The 20,351-nt window shown below is 39.6% G+C and overlaps 1 protein-coding gene across 1 annotated transcript in view; it reads left to right on the top strand.

Moving 5' to 3' along the window:
• The first annotated feature begins 1,042 nt into the window (after positions 1 to 1,042).
• The window catches only part of LOC129238636 (mpv17-like protein), a 39,657-nt gene continuing 20,348 nt past the window's right edge, over positions 1,043 to 20,351 (top strand). Inside the window, exon 1 of the mRNA XM_054873735.1 lies at positions 1,043 to 1,253. The gene's annotated coding sequence lies outside the window, so the exon portion shown is untranslated. The remainder of the gene's footprint in view (positions 1,254 to 20,351) is intronic.

Consider the following 20,351-nt stretch of genomic DNA (forward strand, 5'->3'; position numbering starts at 1 on the left):
TCCACACTTTTGCTCTTCCATCGCTACCGAATATATCAAACTTCGACTCATCTGGAAACAAAACTTTTTGCCAAAAATTCATCCCCTTTTCCCTGTGTGCTTTGACGAACTCCAGGTGACGCTTACGGGGTTTTTTCAGAAATAAGAGGCTTTTTTCGTGGTGTTCTACTATGAAAGCCGTTTTTGTTCAGAGCTCTTTGAATTGTTTTTGGATGAACACACTTGTTGGATGAGCTTGCTATATCCTCGGCCAATTTCGGACTTTTGGACTTTTGTCCACTTCTTTTAGAATCGAGCTGACATCTCTGCGAGATAGTTTACTTCAGGCGGCCACTGCGCGGCTTATTTTCGGTGAAACCACTATTTTTTAAGTTTTTTGCAATGGTCTGGACTGTTGCACGACTTAAGTTTAAGATTTTTGAGATTTCGCCATATGATTTTTTTTTCTTTCCTATTCTGAATAACTAAACTTCTAACGTCAACTGATATTTCTTTTCGAGGAGCCATTGTAGATGCTTAAGTATTCAAATTACAACTAAAATCAATATTAGCAAGTAACATACATAAGAAAAGAAAAGAAATAGACAAACGATATTTTACCGTTATCAGAACATAGGATATCAGAGTACAAGCTAGGAAATCGGTTCTGTATGCTTACTTTTGTCAACGCTGTTTTTGGGTTTTTTTAGCATAACTGTGTTATTTTATGAAAAAGAATGGATTTGTATTAGATTAGAAAAAGGTTTCAAATAAAATTGCACAAACACATTTTGAAGCAAAGTGTTTGTACTTTGTAAACAACGAAAGGGAGGTGTGTATGTAGACTTCTGTCGGCCACTGTATGTAAATTAAGAAAATAAAATTAAAAAAATGATTTTTTGAAAATTTTAACCCCTAACCTGTACATATATAACCTCATAATGAAATGAACGGATTTAAAGGTCTAGTCACACATGTGAAAAACGGCAGTCATTGAGTTCTGGTCTCAATAATAAAAATTCAAAATGTGGCATTAAAATTAATATAAAAACTTAAGTTTACATACCTGCCCAAGTGTGTGGATATATTAAAAATAACAAGAATCCCACTGCCGTCGCTCAATTAAACTTAAGTTCAGCAGCAAAGTGCAAGTAAAATGGCCGCTAATCAAATTTTTTCTTGCAGTCTCCTCATATATACAAAGCATCTTGGCCGGGCGGCCATCTTGAAGATTCACCAAAAACAATTGCACCAGCACAAAATATAAATGAAAAGTGAGAATTGCATATGTAAATATGTATTTGCCACTAAGCAACACAAAAAATTGCACTTATTTTACTTCCCAAATTTAAGCTGCACATTTTATGACACTTTTATTTATTTCTCACAATGACACACCAAAAAAATGCAACTACACCGGATGCCAGCTAAAACAAGACTGAGGAAACTAACTCACCGGTGCAATGTCAATAAAGGAAGTTCATAGTAAATAATCACCACCTCCAACTTAAACTTAGTCGTGGCACGAACCCTCAATCGAGTATTGCAGGTACTTTACTATCTTCACAGTAGCTCCACAAAGTATGCTACAAACAGTGACAAAGTTTAATAAGCAGTTACGCCGCATGTTGATGGTGAAGGGATAGGGAATGCAATATGTTTGTGTGAATATGCATAAACTTAGATAACGGCTTGTTGCCTTTAATGCTTGAATCAACATTTTTTTTGTTGGCATCAGCGTAAATAGATAAAGGCGCATTAGGAAGGCAAGCGTGCAGCGTAGGCAGGTAAGCGTTGGCGCTTATGTCTTATCTGTGAAAGCAATTATGAATGAAAATACGATTTTAAAAATCTTGATTGTGTTTGCTGGAGGAGTAAGGTTGTGGATCAGTTGTGGATTTGCTTTTGTAGTAGCGAATTAATCTATTATAAATTTGTACAGATCAACAAAAGTATTTTTGTCTTACTTTCTATTTTAAAGCATAAATTTTGATCTAGTTATTTGAACGAACTGCTCCTGTAGTTTCTGTTCCACGATTTGCAACTGTAGATCCCGTTTCATGCCGTCTGCGCACATTGATGGTTTTATGAGAAGCATTTCCTTCGCAGAAATGCATTCGGAGATTTATCATTACTTGCTGTGGAGTGACTTTTAATAGAAAACTCATTGGGCCCGTTGTCAACCGAATGATAGTCACGCACAAGCCATTTGATTATTACGGTGACGAATTCTATAAAAAAAAATAACAAAAACATAACATAACCAAATTCTTTATCTTTTATCTGCAGATACGTAACGCTCATTTGCTGCTGAACGTCATATTTAAAAAAAAAAAAACAAAAATGTATTTAATTACGAGAATGTCTACCTTATTATGTAAAAATATATCTCGATCCAAAAAAATGTTTCTATTTTTACATAGGGGGCTTGCACCGTTTATTCAAAATCAATCGAACTTTTTGGACAAAATTTTTCTTCTAACAATATATTCGCCATCAGACTCATACTCAACCCTAACGGACACCTCTCTTAAGCGTACATCTCCCATAAGCGGGCACTTTTTTCAGTAGGTACATACACAAATCCTTAAGTTTTTTTTTAAGTTTTTCTTTTGAGCAGACTCCCATAACACCTTAACCCTCCCGTAACTCATTATTAACTTTTTTTACAATTTTTTTTTTCAAAAGCAGGCACCTCCCATAACAGAGATATTTTTCTGTCCCTTAAGTGTCCGCTTGAAAGAGAGAGAGTACACTGTAGTCGTATATCCAAATAGCAAGAGACTGCTGCATTGATCCATTTGTACTTTCTAGATAATCGGATCCATGATTCAATAATAAAAGATTTGATCAGTAAGCAGCTTTCTCGTTCGCTCTTGAAACATCTGCTCCCTTAGCAAGGCACTGGGCTGCTAACTCTAAAAATTTTAAATAAAAGTGGAGTAAAGTAAAATTTTATTGGAAAAAACATTTCGATTTCAAATAGGTGCGCTAGGACTAACTACTCGGTCAGAGACTTGTATCGGTATATTCAGGATCAGAACGTCACGGAATGCTTTCCGACACACCGAAAAGCTGGAATTAACGCAACGTGTTTCCGAAGTGCCTGGTTGGATGAAGTGTCCAGAGCACGTGAATGTCTGCGCCGACGTCAGCAAGCTTTTTGTTTTATATTACAAAATAAAGAATATACAAATTAATTAAAAATTTCAATAAATTCTAATAAATATAATAATATGTTATTAAAGGGTTATATAGGGTGGGCCATATAGCATTTGCTTTTTGAACCACCTATTTTTTTGAGAATGGCAACACAATTGACAAATGTGTTCATAATTTACTTAAGTTGGAAGGTCGAAAAAAGCGAATTTTCCAGAATTATTTCTGAGAAAACATTTAAATTTATTGATCTAAAAATTTGTACACATATTATGTTACCTTTTAACTGTATATTAAGACTTATTTTTAGTAAAATCATTTATTTGGACGTTTTGCGGTGACCACTATATCTCTGATCTGGATCCTCTGGAATTAAAAAACCAAACAGATTAAAGTAATGTTAAATCTTGTAATTAATCGAAGGAATAAGCAAAATACATTTTTTTGACAAAATGGCGGTTTCTCAAAAACAAAAAATCCATTTTTGACCAAAATTTCGGCCTTACATTGTTTATAAAAGAAAAATCATTTATGGGTGAGAACAAATCTTTAATTACTAAAAACTGTATTTAAGAAGCTCGTGTCAAAATTTGAGACTAATCGGCTTAGTCGTTTTCGATTAATGTTGGTCACCGACTTGAAAAACACCATTTTGAGAAAAACGCGCTGCAGCTCCGGCCCAGTACTTTCAAGCACTCTGAAACACCTTTTCAAATTTGCGTGTAACTCACTAAAAATACTCACCAGAACGATATTAAATTTTCTGTGTATTTTTAAGTATATGAACATTAAGAAGAAAAATAAAAAAATTGATTTTTTGAAAATTATATACAGTTAAGTCCCTTAATTTAAATAAGTACAGGTAGTTTGTCAAGTACATAGTTAGTAATACAAGAAAAATTACTATTTAGGGGTAAGAAACCAAACTTAGATAGGCAAAGTGGTGTAAAATAAGGTATAAGTACGTCAAAAGTTTCTTTTTAGTCGCTTAAATTTATAATGAATCCGCTTATTCTGTGAAATAATTCATTTTTTGCTTTGGTAACCCAACAGTTTCATATTAGCGAAATTTCCCAGCTTCGCTATTGGCTTTTAATTTAAAAATTAATTTACAAAATATAATTCTTGGGTTAAGTCAAACCGCTAATAACTTCTATTTGTACCATATATTTATTTATACACATAAATATGTAAACATGTTATTTACACTCAAATGTTAATTTAAAATTATTTTTAAACCATTCGAAGTTTGTTTTCAATTAAGTAAAAGCATACTTTCCTGCTACCATTTTCACCAAAAGGGATTTAATTATTTACACCGGATGACGTAAATTTATTTGTGTGCATCAGAGAACGTAAATTTCCGCTCCCTCTCATTTCCCTCCGGCAGCCATATTAATTAATTTCCTACTGTTAAGTTTTGGTGAAGTAATTTCTGAGTTGAACTTCTTTTCCTTATTTTGTTACTGCCCAAAATAAATAACGGGCGGGGACTGAACCTCCTCTATGCACCTACGTACTCTGTTTACACTTTTTCCTCCCTTTTTAAATGCAACCTTTTGTAGGGCAATGACAAAACTCTAATGTCACAAGCAAGAGCAAGCCTTTGATAATTGAATGACGCAACGGAACAGCTCCAAGCTGGAAATATTTTATTATTAGAATATTCTAACGAAATAAAGCTTCTATGGATACCTAGCCACGTGGCATCTCTGGAAATGTTAATGGCTGATATAGCAGCCAAAAATACATATTTCTACCCCTACATTACTCTCGACACCTTCTCCTCGAATAACTTTCTTAAAACTATCAACCTTCATTCTTCCAACTTGAAAAAGGTTGAATGGTATCAATTTAATCATCTGTACACCCTTATAAACCTGATTGTAAAAAACCTCTATTCCCAACTTACATTTCCAAACACCAAATCACAACATGGTGAAAAGATCTTTAGAGGTGTACTACCTAGTAGACCGTTATTTGGCTCTGAGCAAATTTGGCAGATATGCCGACGTCATTCGTTTCATTAAGCTAAAGCTAAATTTTGTGAAACATAAAACAAATGACGCAGAATCCAAAGTTCACCTCAAAATTTTTTTCTCCATATCTAACGAGCAAACCTGGTATCTATCATCCTTATAATCACAAACTTTCATACATCTGAGTCTCGCTCATACTAAACTAACACACGACCATCTTCTCTTCGGCTCTCTTTCCCCAACATCTGAGTTTTGTGGAGTGCATTTGGAACTATGGTACTATCCACTCTATTAAATAATGTTACCTTTGACAATGTGATTAAAGTATACAGTTCTATGAAAAGTATTACAATAATATATCAGACCATATTTAAAACGTACAGTTAGAAATAAGTCATTTTGTAATCGTCATTAATCACTGAAGGCCCTTGTAGCCAGTGTGCTAGATAAGTGAGGATTATATTGTATACTAGTATATTCCCGACGTTGGCAGCGGCGAATATCGCAGGCGATGGAACGATGAGCTGTGTGAGCTTTACGACGACATAGGCATAGCACAGCGAATAAAGATCCAGCGGCTACGTTGGCTGGGTCATGTCGTCCGAATGGATACAAACGCTCCGGCTTTGAAAGTATTCGATGCGGTACCAGTTGGTGCTAGCAGAGGAAGAGGAAGGCCTCCACTGTGTTGGAAAGATCAAGTGGAGAAGGGCTTGGCTGCACTTGGTGTGTCCAATTGGCGCCGATTAGCACGAGAAAGAAACGACTTGCGCGCTTTGTTAAACTCGCCAAAATCGCGTAAGCGGTTATCACGCCAATTAAGAAGATGAAGAATTATGTACAATTTTGATTTCATCGGTTCCGTTCAGGAATTTTTGATGTTAAAGAAAATGTCGATAAAATCACAGAAATAATCGAAGTTCAAGATCGACCATAAAACATTTTTAAACCATTCGCGCAAAAATTGTATTTCGCCCCGAATTCAATTGCTAATGGAATGTTCTTCATCTGACAGCGATTATGAAATGGAATAAATTATTGTGTACAAATAAGCTCATTATTTTGCATTTGATTTGCTTTATTTTTTTTAAATTTAATACGAGGTAGCTCAACTGAAAAAAAATTTAATTTTTGTGATTTTTTCCGCCAATAATTTAATCAGCTGTTCGAGAAAACTTGCATTTTTTTTTTTGCGTTCTTGTATTTTTGTCGATATTCTTCCCTTTTGGAGCGAGTTCTCGGAAATTAAGTTACTTGTTAATGTTGACATGATCAAACCTAACATCATGATTTGCGAAAAATTTCATAATATTCTACTTCCGCTTTCACTTTTTATGCTTCTTTGAAGGGTCTGCTAGGGAAGATAGAGAGGCAAAGCAATAAGCAATTAAAAAAATATTGATTTTTTTGCAAGTGGCACAAATTTGTTTTTTCTTTTTTTTATTGAACAATCTAATAAATTAGCAATTAACGATAACCAAATATCTGCTGCGGTAGAGCCGATCTGTTAGCACATTCATACATACACACATACAAAGCTTTGCTCGAATTCGGTTCCGAGTGGCGCGTGGATACCTTACTGTGAAGATATTTTTGCTGATTTGATTTGTCAATCAAAAATTTTCTAATGTTTTTTGCGTTTCAAATCGAACTATACAGTATTGGGCAAAACAAAGCAATATTTCTTATAAAGGGTGGTTAAGTTTCAAGGGCCGGTGTTGATTTTGAATAAAATAGAATTTTTTTAGGAAATTATTGTCATTTCTCTTTATTATGATAATATTGGTATGGCTCAATTACGTATGGAACAAAATATCGGCCAAATGGTCGCCGCGGCACACCTCCATCCGATGGTCCAAATTTTCGATGACGCTGAGGCATAATAGAGGTTCTATGCCGTTAATGTTCCGAATTATCGCATCTTTTAGCTCTTGAATTGTTGCTGGCTTATCGACGTACACCTTTTCTTTCAAATAACCCCAAAGAAAGAAGTCCAACGGAGTCGTTGACGTTTAGGTGTGGTTCACATTCAACATCGGCTCTTGAAATTTAACCACCCTTTATATACAAGTAAGTAGTGTTTGGATCACTTTTATATTTTTTAATATTCAGGTAGGTAGGTAGGTATAATGGTTGGAGTACCACTCTGGCCCTCCTCAACTGAGGAGAGACCTCCAACATGCAGAAATCTACAGCCAGTCAGAGTTGTTGATATAATGGAGGAGACAGATGGGATTTAGGTTGGCGCACTGCCCAAAGCTGTCGAAGAAAGGAGTACTCAGTGATCTTAACCGTCCAGCAGCCAAAACCGGACATTTACAGGGAAAGTGCTCTACAGGTCCCCTCTGAAAGGTCCCCACAGCTTCTGCAATAGGGGTTAAATGGTAACTCTAGCTTTTCCGCGTGTGTGCCGATAATCCAGGGAACCACAGCCAAGAGTATGGAAATTAAATCGCGAGGAGTCCACAGAACTTTCTGAGTCCTTCGTAAATCGTATTGGGGCCAAAGGGTTTTCGAAATAGCACATGAAGAAATGGAGCTCCATCTTTTCTGCGCTTTCCTGAGAAATAATTTGTGAAGTTCCCCTTTAACAATTGTCAAGGGAATGCCGATGAGGTCTCTGAGGCCAGTCCAGTCCCCTTCCTGGCAAGCTCATCAGCAATTTCATTTGCCTCTAAATTCCTATGTCCTGGAACCCAGATCAGAGAAATGTTATCTGCACACCCAAGAGATTTGATTTCTTCTTTACAGGAGTTTACTTATTTTGTTCTGCATCATGGCATCGTCAGAACCTGGATCGCGGCTTGACTGTCGGAGAAAATATATATCTCCCTCGCTCCCGCGTTCCCTAAGCATTTTTCATGGTTGCAGGATCTTAAAAGACTTCTGCTTGAAAAACATTAGCAGTATCCAGCAGTTTAAAGGGGATAGATACTTTGGCTGATTTAGAGAAATGCCCCGCTCCGACTCCCGATTCCATCTTGGGATCATCAGAAAAGACAGAGGTGCAAGCTTCGGTCCCTCTATCCAATCCTGCCCATTTAGAAAGATTGCCCTAGCGCGACCCGCAAACTCCGGATAGAGAGATCTGTTGGAAGTTCGGAGAAATACGGTGTTAACTGCCCGAAAATGCTACCACGTCTCTTGAGAGATTGCTGCCAATCTCCTTTAACCTGATTGCACTTTGAGCTGCGATGGAAAAGACGGAAAAGTCGATGGGAAGTAAGTGCAAAAGAACATTCAGGGCAGCACTGGGGCAAGTTTCACATGCTCCGGCGATCAGTTTAGTAATATTATATCTCTTCCGAAGAGCTTCCCACCATGCCAAACATCTTTACGTTAAAATTGGCAAAACCACTGCGTTGTACATCCACAGCACCACCTATGACTTGAGTCCCCATTTTTTACCGAACATAGATTTGCAGCAGTTGAAGGCTATACTGGCCTTCTTTACCCGATTTTCAATGTTTTGCTTCCAATGGAGTTTGGAGTCAAGTATCACTCCAAAATACCGAACTTCCGATGAGAGCGGGAGAACGTGGTTGCTTAATTTGGGATGTTGAAAGGGGTGGAGGTTGTTTGTATTTTCTGGTAATTAGCACCAGCGATGTTTTGTTAGAGTTGACTCGGATGCCACAAGAGGCAGCCCAGCGACTGACTACAGCCAATGAGCTTTCCAAAATCTCAGCCATGACTGAGGGAAGCGGTCCCGATACCATCAGGACCAAATCAGCATACGCCGATGCTACTACCTTAACCCCACCCTTATTTAGCATTTTCAGAACTTCGTCAATTGCAGTTAGCCAAAGTAGGGGCGAAAGGACACCTCCCTACGGCGTCCCCCCTGTGAACGAATTTAGTGACTTTAGCCTCTCTTGCGACCACATTAATTTCCCACAGCCACTACGACCTCGAGTAAGGCATATTCCGTGACTTTGCCTTTCAGGTAAGTATATTGCGCTGGGGACAATTTGGATTCGATGCGCTCTCGGATATGATTATTATTATTATTAGAAGGCCATTACGCACTGCGACCAGAGTTGATCTATTGTGAAGGCCTATTTTGTAACCCTAGAGTTTTAGGCTTTTTAGAAATTTTAGCACAGTTTTGGGTTTGTTGTTCCAAAGATTGCATGGAGATACTACGGTACCACCAAGGTGGTGAAGTCTTTGTCTGCCCAACGCAGGACATTCACAAAGCACATGTTCTGAGCTTTCTATGTCCATTTCGCAAAAGCGGCAGACATTGGTCTCGGATAGACCAATCTTATTTAGATGGTACCTCAGGCTGCAGTGACCTGTAAGGTATCCAGTTAAAAGACGCAGATCTACTCTGTTTAGTGAGAGAAGTTTGTCAGATATTCCTTTGTTGGGACTTATGAATAGTTTAGCTTGACGCTGACCGGCACAGTTTAGCCAGTGTGCGGCAAGTTTTCTTTCTTCCCATTTCCTAAGGAATTCATTTATGTGGCCTTTTGTTAGTCCACAGAAAGGCTCAGGACCAGTAAGTTGCATATTTGCTCCTTGTTTTGCAAGGTCATCAGCCATTTCATTTCCCTCATGTCCTTCATGTCCCGGAATCCAACATAGTGTTACTGTGTTGAGGTTTCCTAACGTATTTAGAAGGTTTAGGCAATCATTTACCAATTTAGAGGTGATAGTTGTTGATAGAAGGGCTTTTAGAGCCGCTTGGCTATCTGAAAGTATGTAGATGTGAGTACCTCTCATTTTCCTTCTAAGGCATTCTCTCACACTTATTTCAATGGCATGTATTTCTGCCTGGAATATAGTTGGGTAGGATCCCATCGGAATCGATTTTTTGAATTTGGGCCCATTGATTCCTGCCCCTGTTCTACCATTTTCCAATTTGGACCCATCAGTAAACCATAGCTGGGAGCCAGGTCTGAAAGTGATAGAGTTAGTTCTCCAGTCTGTTCGTTCATTGATTATAACTTGGAAGTTCCTGAAGAGTATTGGTTTGGGTGATAGTATATCATCCCTATGAAGAATGGGACTGTGTAGGAAGTCTTCTAAGATCTTTAAATGTCCTTTCATATTCCCACTTTTAAGTTCAGATATACCTTTTAGTCTTAAGGCACTCGAGCGAGCTTCCCTTTCAATTAGAATTGGAAGCGGTGGTATGTTCAGGAGCACACCCAATGCATCCGTGGGACACGTTTTCATAGCCCCTGTAATGCCAACACATACCAGGCGATGCAGTTTGCTTAATTCGTTTGCCGCCTTTCTTTGCTTGACCTTGGGCCACCATGCTAAAGATGCATAGGTGACTATGGGTTTTACAACTGTGGTGAATGTCCAGAAGGTCATTCTAGGGCTTAGTCCCCATGTCTTGCCGAAAAGCCTTGTACAGGCAAAGAATGCCCTTGTGGCTTTTGAAGTAACTCTCTCAATATGGGAGTTCCACGTAAGCGTTTTGTCAAGACTAACGCCGAGATAGTTCGCTTCTGTCGAGAGTTCAAGTGTTGTTCTATTAAGGGTCGGACATTTGAGATTTATGTTCCTTCTCCTGGTAAACGGTACAAGAGTTGTTTTGGATGGGTTGATGGAGAGCCCTTTTTCCGTGCACCATTTGTTTATTATTGTAAGGGCTTGCTGCATGCGATCCGAAATGGTTTCCTCATGCCAGCCTAATACATAAACTACTAGGTCATCAGCGTAACCCTGAGTGTGAAATCCTAGGTTATTCAGTTTGTGGAGAAGTTCATCTATGACTAGAGTCCACAGAAGAGGTGAGAGTACGCCACCTTGAGGGCAACCTCTTGTGGCTTTAATCGATTTGAATGTTCCTCCTAGTTCAGTGCTGATCGTCCTAGATTTCAGCATGAATATTATCCATCTAGTGATGGGTTCAGGTACCTCCTTTAGATATAGGGCATTATAGATTGCCTCATAGGAGGTGTTATCAAAAGCTCCTGATATGTCAATAAATGCACATAGAGCTATCTGTTTGGACTCAATAGCCTTTTCTATAACTGTTACCAGGCTGTGTATTGCAGTCTCAGTGGATTTTCCCTGTTGATAGGCAAATTGAAGTCGATGCAGTGGGAATTTAGCTAGATTGTATTCCCTAATATACTGATCGACTATCTTTTCCATTGTTTTGAGGAAAAATGAGCTGAGACTAATTGGCCTGTATGATTTAGGCAATTGTTCGGGTTTTTTCCCTACCTTTGGAATAAATACGACTTTAACCTCAGCCCATTTTGTAGGCAAATATCCTAGCAGTAAGCTTGCTTTGTATAGCCTGGTCAAATTAGGGATAATATGGTGTGCACCCTGCTGTAAGAGACAGGGGAATATCCCATCAGGACCAGGAGATTTGTATGGACTGAATGTTGATATCGCCCATTGTACCCGCTTTTCATGGAATAGCTTGTTTGCTAGTTTTAAGTTCTCAGCACCCGCAGATGTAGTAGTTTCTGCCGGTACAGAGATCTCGTCTAGCACAAGTGATCCAGGGAAGTGAGTGTCCAGCAGAAGTTGACTGGTTTCCTCTGGATTCCTTGTGTAGCTTCCATCTGGCTTTTTCAGGGTACTAATGCCGTTTGAGTGATCTTTTAGTAGGGCTTTTTGGATTCGAATAGCATCCGGAAGACTACAAATCTTTTCACAGTGATTCCTCCAAGTAGCCCTTTTAGATTTCCTCAATTCTTTATTGTAGTTGGTTAGGGCTGTTGAGTAGGAGGACCAGTCCCCCATTGCTTTAGCTCTATTCCATAGGGTTCTTGTTTCTTTACGGAGGTTGGAAAGTGTACTATTCCACCAAGGAACATTTCTTTGTGGCTTTTTCACTTTTACTGGGCAACTTTCCTGAAACGCAGATATTAGGTTTGAATGTAGTTCGTTCGATTCGAACTCAAGCTCAGATATAAGCTGAATGTGACGCTTAGAGCAGTTAACACTTTGTTCTAGATAGAAGTGAAAGTAGTCCCAGTTAGTTTTTCTGGGGTTTCTGTAAATTGTCGTTTGTGGTTTGGTTGCACCTATATCGAATCTAATATGTCTGTGATCCGACATTGATGTTTCCTCTGACACATGCCAATTTGAGATTTCGGACAAAACATTATGGCTAGAGAGAGTGATGTCAAGGACTTCACCTCTGATTGCATTAATGAATGTAGGTTCGTTGCCTCGGTTTAGGATTGATATATTATGATAATCATCGGATATGATAATCAATCAATCTTTCAAACACTTTTAGGATAAATGAGGTAAGACTTATAAGCCTAAAGTCTTTGGCCGAGTCGTGACCCCTCCTCCCTGCCTTGATTCTGTTAACTGACATCGAGTAGTCCTACCTGTCAACTCGTGTCGACAATGCCACGTGGGGTAATAGAATTTTCCGGAAAGTGATTACTCACCAGGATAGTTTAAGATTCTTCTGCATTTTCAGCCCACTCCCCGTCCTCTCTTTTTACAAGATTTCTGCAGGAGTGGTCTTTCGAAAGGATCTTGCTTAGCCTGGCAGAGTCCTTCACGGATTCAATGGACTCGCAGTACTCCTTCCAGGAGTTGCGTTTCGCATATTTAATGGCTTTTTTGTATTCAAAATTACACGGTGATTTTTAAAGTTTTTAGGTTGGTAGCATACGTTAAAAACTCTCCTAACCTTCTTTTTCAAGTCGGTCAGCGTTTTGCTCCACCAGGGAGGAAAGTCGTTCTTGCTAAAAAATACTGGACAAGCCACTTTGAAGGCCGTCTGATAGGATTGCTGCACTATTTACACATCAACAATCACTTCACAGTCTCAAAGTGATGGTTTGGTGTGCATTGTCAACCAGTGGAATTATTGGACCATATTTTTTTTGAAATGCTCCGGCAGCAGCTGAAAGTATTCGATACGGTACCAGTTGGTAGTAACTAAGGAAGGGAAAGGCCAGGTGGAGAAAAGATCACTTGGTATATCCAACTGGCGCCGGTTAGCATAAAAAAGAAACGACCGGCGTGCTTTGTTAAACTCGCTTAAGTGGTTTTTGCTCCAATCAATAAGAAGAAGAAGAGAGAGAAGAAGAATGAGAGAACATCCTTCCTTCAGTACACAAACATGGTTTCAGCAAAATGACATCACGCCGCCCACGGCCAGGGAGACACCATGGCGATACTTCCCTAACAAACTGATAACCCGTTTCGGTGACATATCCTGGCCACCCAAGTCGCCCAATCTTACCCGTATGCACTTTTTTCTTTGGTAATGCTTCAAAACTGATGTCTATGAAGCAAACCCAGCGACCATCTCAGCACTAAAAGAAAATATTGTACGCCAAGTTAATGGCATCCCGGCATAACTTTTCCAGTGCGTGGCACGGAGTATGGAGGCAAGATTATAAAAGTGTACGCGACGGAACAGTCAACATTTAGAGCAAATAGTTTGAAAAATTAAATCCGGGCTTGTCTTCTTTGTAATAGTCATTGAAATACACTTTTATCATTCGAAATTTTTTTGAAGTGGAACTTCTTAGGCGTCGTTGGACAACCGAAAATGGAGAGTAAAATTTCAAGGCCATGCAACGTTTTGGGCACTTTCGTTCCGCGAGAGAGAAAAAAGATGTAACGTAGAGGAAAAGGAGAGAGAGAGCTATATCTTATATATATCTTAAATACACTTTAGGCTATTTTTCCTGAGTTTTTCCTCGAGGTTGCTAATTTTAGTAGGTAATTTGTGCCGTTGCTGCAGTCCCGGAATCGCTGCGTTTGGGCGGGTGATAAACACGATTTGTGTCCGGCGTTTACCTACACCGGTCGACCCTTCTCCTTTTTTTGTAAATTTTGTCTATTTGTATTCTATTCAAATGTTGTGAATTTATTTAGATATATATTATTATTTCTCTCTCTCTAACACTCATTCTCTCTCGGGTCTCTCCCTCTTTCCTTGTCTGCCTTGAAAGTTCCACTTCTGTTATGTGTACTACGCTACACGCACTTTTTTGTTTCAATTTAGCTTATGACTTTGAATTCTCCCAACGGATAGAATTTACATTTTTCACGCATTTTCAAATTATATCTATGAGTCAACAAAAAGATTGCTTAGATTTTGCACAACAGTGTATGTACAAAAGCAAACATTTCCCAACAAACTTCGTATGAATAGGCAGCCATTTTTATTTGACTAACATGTATAGGGTGTTTTTTAAGAGCTTCAGAACTTAAAATGAATCAAAACAGAAATCTTTTTGGAATAAATTTTTGTTACTATAAACTGGATAATTTTTAATTTTACATATAATTGTAATTTTTTATTATAAACGGATCATTTCATGGCATATATGTTTTGAAAATGATCCGACATATCTCCACCGTGGCTACGAGCCACATGGTTCATTCGACCAGCCCCATTTTTTATAAATTTTTCCAATAAATCAGAATAATAAATCAAAATGAGCCCAATCAGCAAAGATGCGACGCAAACGATGATCAGTTGGCTTCAATTTTTGCACCAGCTGTATTTTATAGGAACTTAAGCCAAGATTCTGACTTAAAATTTTCCACGTAGTCGAAGGTCAAAGGCCAACTCGTTGAAAACGACGATGAATCGATATTTCAGTGTCTTCTTCCACACTGCGCTCTATGAACTTAGGTTTTACACGGCATATTAGCTCGAAGTTCTCGGACCTTTACACTCTCTAATTACTCTTTACTTGCTTTGTTCGCTGCAAATTAGAGTATGCAACATTTATCTGGAGGCCTTACCGCCAATTTGCAATTGAGAGAATTGAACAGGTACAGAAAGGGTTCCACCCCTTAGGTGAGCCTGCTTTAGAGGCTTCAAAAAATCGATTTTTTCGTGGATTTTTTTGGGAAGGAAAGAAATATTTGATTGAAACGAAACTTTCAGGTTTTATTGTCATATATTTCAACAGTCTGCTGAAATTTTTTTTATTAAAATATATGTCATATTATGCCTTGTACAAGCATTTAGCCGAGGCGCCTCGAGTGTGCATGTGTCGTGCGGCGGGAAAGATGCAGGTCGAAATTTTCATCTCAAACCAAAAACCCAAAAATTTTATTTTAGTATAGTATAGCTTCTAGGTAAACCAAGAAAATTAAACAAAAAGTGAGAAATTCAACAATTTTTCGCTAATTAAAAAATAATAATAATAAAACAAATTCACTTTACAGGCAGATTGTTTAAAAAGTGGGTTAATCATAACTTTCTTAAGGGTTTTTAGGTTTAACTTGAAGAGAATTTAATTCCGAATACAATCAATGTTATCTCGTTTCGATAGGACCTTTAACTTTTTCCCTATCTTTCCCGCCAATTAGGAAAAATCGTAAAAATCAAAAACCGAGAAATCGCACTTCGAGCGATCCGGCCGCTCGTATACCTGCTCGACGCTTGGTCACAATTTCTTTTGTAACTCCGAAGATATTTTGAATTTTGGATAGTTTGGGAAGACATTTATGCAAAAAACAAAAAATCGATTTTTTGAAGCCTCTAAAGCAGGTTCCCCCTTTAAATATGCTCTCAGGTCGCTAAAATCCTCAAATCCTATCCCTTCCTATAATTCCCGTTTTATTTTAATTAACTTAAAGTCTCTAGAGAGTAGAAGGTCTCTACTTTCACAGTCCTTTGCTTTTAGTGTACAGGAGACATTGCTTATTCATTACAGTTATGGCACATTAGCTTTCATATCCCTACTAGAACTCTACACAACACCCTTTTCATCTTAAATTTCTTAACACGAATAAGGCGCGAATGCTTCTATTGCCAGTGAGTTATATATACTTTCTCTTTTCTTTTTATATATATTACTGTTACAATAATACTCTCACTCTCCCCAACTTCCACATTCCCAACCTCCAACACTCATACTTAAATTTAATCAGGTTTTTGATATTTTGAATAAATCAATCTTGTTCTAACGATCATCCCATATATACATTTAACTCGCGCGCTGAGAGAATTCAATGAGATCGCGAGCTCTACTCCGCTTGACTTTTCGATGTCAAAGAATGAATTTTATAAATTTCTAAACTATTCTTTTTAAATTTATTTATTTGACTATCTGTAGTAGTTTAAGCTCATATTAGCTCTAAGTAAACACTAGACTTCAAATACATAAATGAAATACGAGTTCTTCTTCTTCTCTCTCCTTCTTAATTGGCGCTATAACCGCTTACGCGATTTTGGCCGAGTTTAACAAAGCGCGCCAGTCGTTTCTTTCTCGTGCTAACCGGCGCCAGTTGGACACACCAAGTGAAGCCAAGTCCTTCTCCACCTGGTCTTTCCAACGCAGTGGAGGCCGCCCTCTTCCTCTGCTACCACCAGCTGGTACCGCATCGAATACTTTCAAAGCCGGAGCGTTTGTATCCATTCGGACGACATGACCCAGCCAACGTAGCCGCTGGATCTTTATTCGCTGCGCTATGTCTATGTCGTCGTAAAGCTCATACAGCTCATCGTTCCATCGTCTGCGATATTCGCCGTTGCCAACGTACAAAGGTCCAAAAATCTTACGCAGAATCTTTCTCTCGAACACTCCAAGCGTCGCTTCATCGGATGTTGTCATCGTCCAAGCTTCTGCGCCATACATTAGGACGGGCATGATGAGAGTCTTGTAGAGTGTTAGTTTTGTTCGTCGAGAGAGGACTTTACTACTCAATTGCCTACTTAGACCAAAGTAGCACTTGTTGGCAAGAGAGATTCTACGTTGGATTTCAAGGCTGACATTGTTATCGGTGTTAATGCTGGTTCAACCAACTCCTTTCCAAAGGCAGAGAACAACTAGGCAAACTAGAACCTGATGTAGTGGTCGGGCAACTTTCGCGGATGATCAGAAGGATCATCCATATTAAATTAGGTAGCTTGACACAAAAGATCTTTTAGGTCGCAGTGTCGGTCATTGGACCACCTACTAGGGTAAATTATTATATATTATATAATGCTGGTTCCTAAATAGACGAAGTCTTTTACAACCTCGAAATTATAACTGTCTACAGTGACGTGGGTGCCGATACGCGAGTGCGCCGACTGTTTGTTTGAAGACAGGAGGTACTTCGTTTTGTCCATACGAGTTACGCGAACAAACTTATTTTTTTCGAAGAAAATTTACACAATTTGGAAGCGTTGTTCTGGCGTTTAACGATTCATGAGGACTTGCCTAACCTTACCGAACAGAAATGCCATTCTCAGCTGTCAAATCTAAGTCATCGATATCGATATTCCCATACCGGCAAAAAAAAACACCCGTTGCATGTGCCCTTATGTAATTGTTTTGCACTATTTTTATGACGCATCTTCTCTACCTTAATAAATTTTTCTAAATGTAAAAACAAATTTAGCAAAAGTAATTGCCGTCTGTGTCTGCAAAATGTTTCTGTTATCAGAAGATTCTATAGTTGTCGCATTTAACCTCTGTCACAAAGCAATTAACAAGAAGTAAAACAAAAGCAGTGACCATTGTTCAAGGTCCCATGAAGATCAAGGAAATGCTTGGAAATTTCTTCTAAAGGGGAAATGGCGATTGAGAAATGAGATTTAGACGTCAAGAGACGTTGACGCCGAAGGCAGCTGGAGTAATTCGTACGAAGTAGGTGATGTGCAAGAAAAAATTGTAGAATATTTTACTTATAAGATAAGATTTTTAATTCGGACAGAAACTAAAACAAAATATTTATAATTACTGTGTACACTTCCGTTAGGTGCTTGGTCGGGCTTCTCCTCCTATTTGTGGATTGCATGTTGATGTTGTTCGACAAATGGTGGAACCTGTAGTTTTAAGCCCACTCCGACCGGCAGCTTTCGAAGGTTTTTCAAACTTATCACTAATATATATGCTTAAGTTCGTAGAGACTGCCTCCGGGTTAATAGAGGCTCCCTTCAAGGTGGTGTGCTGTCTCCATTGCTCTGGTGCATTTTTTTTTTTTTTGTCGGGGGTACTTGCTAGACAGCACTCAAACATTAATTAAGTCCATTGTACTACACTTGGATTCCCTTATAAATCTACCCGATCTCCGAAGGAATCTGAGTAGATCTTGTGGTACCAAGGAGCCAAGATGGTCGCTTCTTAACACATCAGTGCCAAAGACCTCAAACCTGATTCGAGCGAAGGCGGGGCAGACACACAGGAAGGGGTTCGCCGTCTCATCCTCCTCTTCACAGGCTAGGCAGAGTACACTGTCTGAGATGCCCAACCTTTCCATGTGCCTTGCCCACAGAAAGTGGCCCGTCATCAGTCCACCCAGCCGTCTGCACTCCCCTCTGCTTAATGACAGAAGGGTTTGCGACAGTCGATCGGGCATGACAGGTAACATCAGTTTAGTCTATCTGCAGCCTCTCTCAGCCAGCCAAGCTCGCTTGTGGGTGGTAGTTACCCATTTGATAACCGTGGCTGTGATGGCCGCAGAAGGGAGTGGCAAAACGGGCTCTGGTGCATAGTAATCGATCCTCTACTCGCCAACTTAAACGGACGACGTTGCCTATTTGTTAACGGGCCCTTCGCTTATGAAAATCTGTAGAAAAATACAGAAACTTCTGGGTATGATTTAGTGCTGTGCTAATGGGCTATCGGCAAGCCCCACCAAAACTGGTATTGTCCTCTTTACCAGAAGGAGGAAGCTTGATGGACTCGTTTCTGCCTAAAAGGAGTCACAATCCAGCTATCCAAAGAAATCAAATATATTGGAGTAATCCCCGATAGTAAACTTCTTTGGAAGTCACACCTTGAAACAAAGGCATCAAAAGCACTGGCAGTGCAAAGGCGTCTTTGGGAAAACGTGGGGCCTTTCTCCTGGCAAGGTCTTATGGATCTACATGGCTATGATAAGAGCTATTATCACCTATGCATCAGTGATCTGATTGGTCTACCACCACTTGAAGCGAAGTTTTCAACCTGGGAGAGACCTTGAAGGCCATCTGCAGGCTGAAACAAATGGGAACTGGTACGGCCCCTGTCCGGCATTGGAGAGAACAAGAAGAGAGAAGACTTCGATCCAACGATTCTCTCCATGCCCCTTGACTCCATGCCATCGAGAATCGTACTTGAAAATACAGTGATACACTGTGGTGCTGCCAGAGGCTCAGTTGTGGTCAAATTCTGAAATAGAGCACGGCAAACACTGTTTTCGCATTTTCACGGATGGCTCCAGGACCGAGCACGGTTCCGGCTCCGGTGTTTACGTGGAATTAAGCGGGACAAAACTACACTTCGCTTTTGGAATGCAAGCATCTGTGTTTCAGGCTGAGGTGTATGCTGTTCAAAAAGCGATGAACTTTGTTGTGTCTGCAGTGACAGCCAAGCTGGGCTCATGGACTTAGACAGCCCCCCAAACCACATCAGGGGCATTCGAGTTCTGTAGATCCAGGCTGAACTATGTCGGTACATATAATATCCTGATGCTAACATGAGTCCCGTGACACGTAGGTATCGTGGGTATCGTGATCTCTGACTCCTAAGCTAGGATGGGCTCTGATACCAACTTCTTTGGCCCGGAACCCGTTCTGCTACTCCCTTCTGCAGTCATCAAAGCCACGGTTAGCAAATGGCTTAGTATAACCCACAAGCGAGCTTGGCAGGCTGAGAGAGGCTGCTGATAGACTAAACTGATGTTACCTGTCATATCCGATCGGCTGTCGCAACCCCTCCTGTCATTAAGCAGAAGGGAGTGCAAGCAGCTGGTTGGACTGTTGTCGGGCCACTTTCTCTGGGCGAAGCACATGGAAAAGGTTGGGCATCTCAGACAGTGTACTCTGCCCAGCTTGTGGAGAGGAGGATGAGACGGCGGACCACTATCTGTGCATCTGTCCCGCCTTCGCTTGAATCAGGTTTGAGGTCTTTGGCACTGATGGCTTCTTGGCACCACAAGATCTACTCAGATTTCTTCGGAGATCAGGTAGATTTAAAGAAAATTAAAAGGGAATCCATGTGTAGTACAATGGACTTAATTAATGTCTGAGTGCTGCACTTGCTAGTTGTCCGGACAAAAAAAAAAAAGAGCACAGAGGCCTTCCAAACATTTTTAAGGGAGCCAAAAACACGTTTCGCTTTACTTATGCGACTGAAGAAGATACTACATAATGCTATCCAAGTAGCAAAAGGAGCTATCTTCTATCTTCTTCTTCTAACATATCAGAAAAGGTGTGGGTCATAGACGTCCAGTCCCCATGCTATGCCATTTGTTGCATGCAATGCTAAAAAGGAGTCGCGTTCGAACGCTGGTCGCGATGTTTATTGGATCACTCAGCTCTTATTTATGCCTCACACGGCAACTTGCATT

Source organism: Anastrepha obliqua, chromosome 2, assembly GCF_027943255.1.
Source record: "Anastrepha obliqua isolate idAnaObli1 chromosome 2, idAnaObli1_1.0, whole genome shotgun sequence".
NCBI classification, from domain to species: Eukaryota; Metazoa; Arthropoda; class Insecta; order Diptera; family Tephritidae; genus Anastrepha; species Anastrepha obliqua.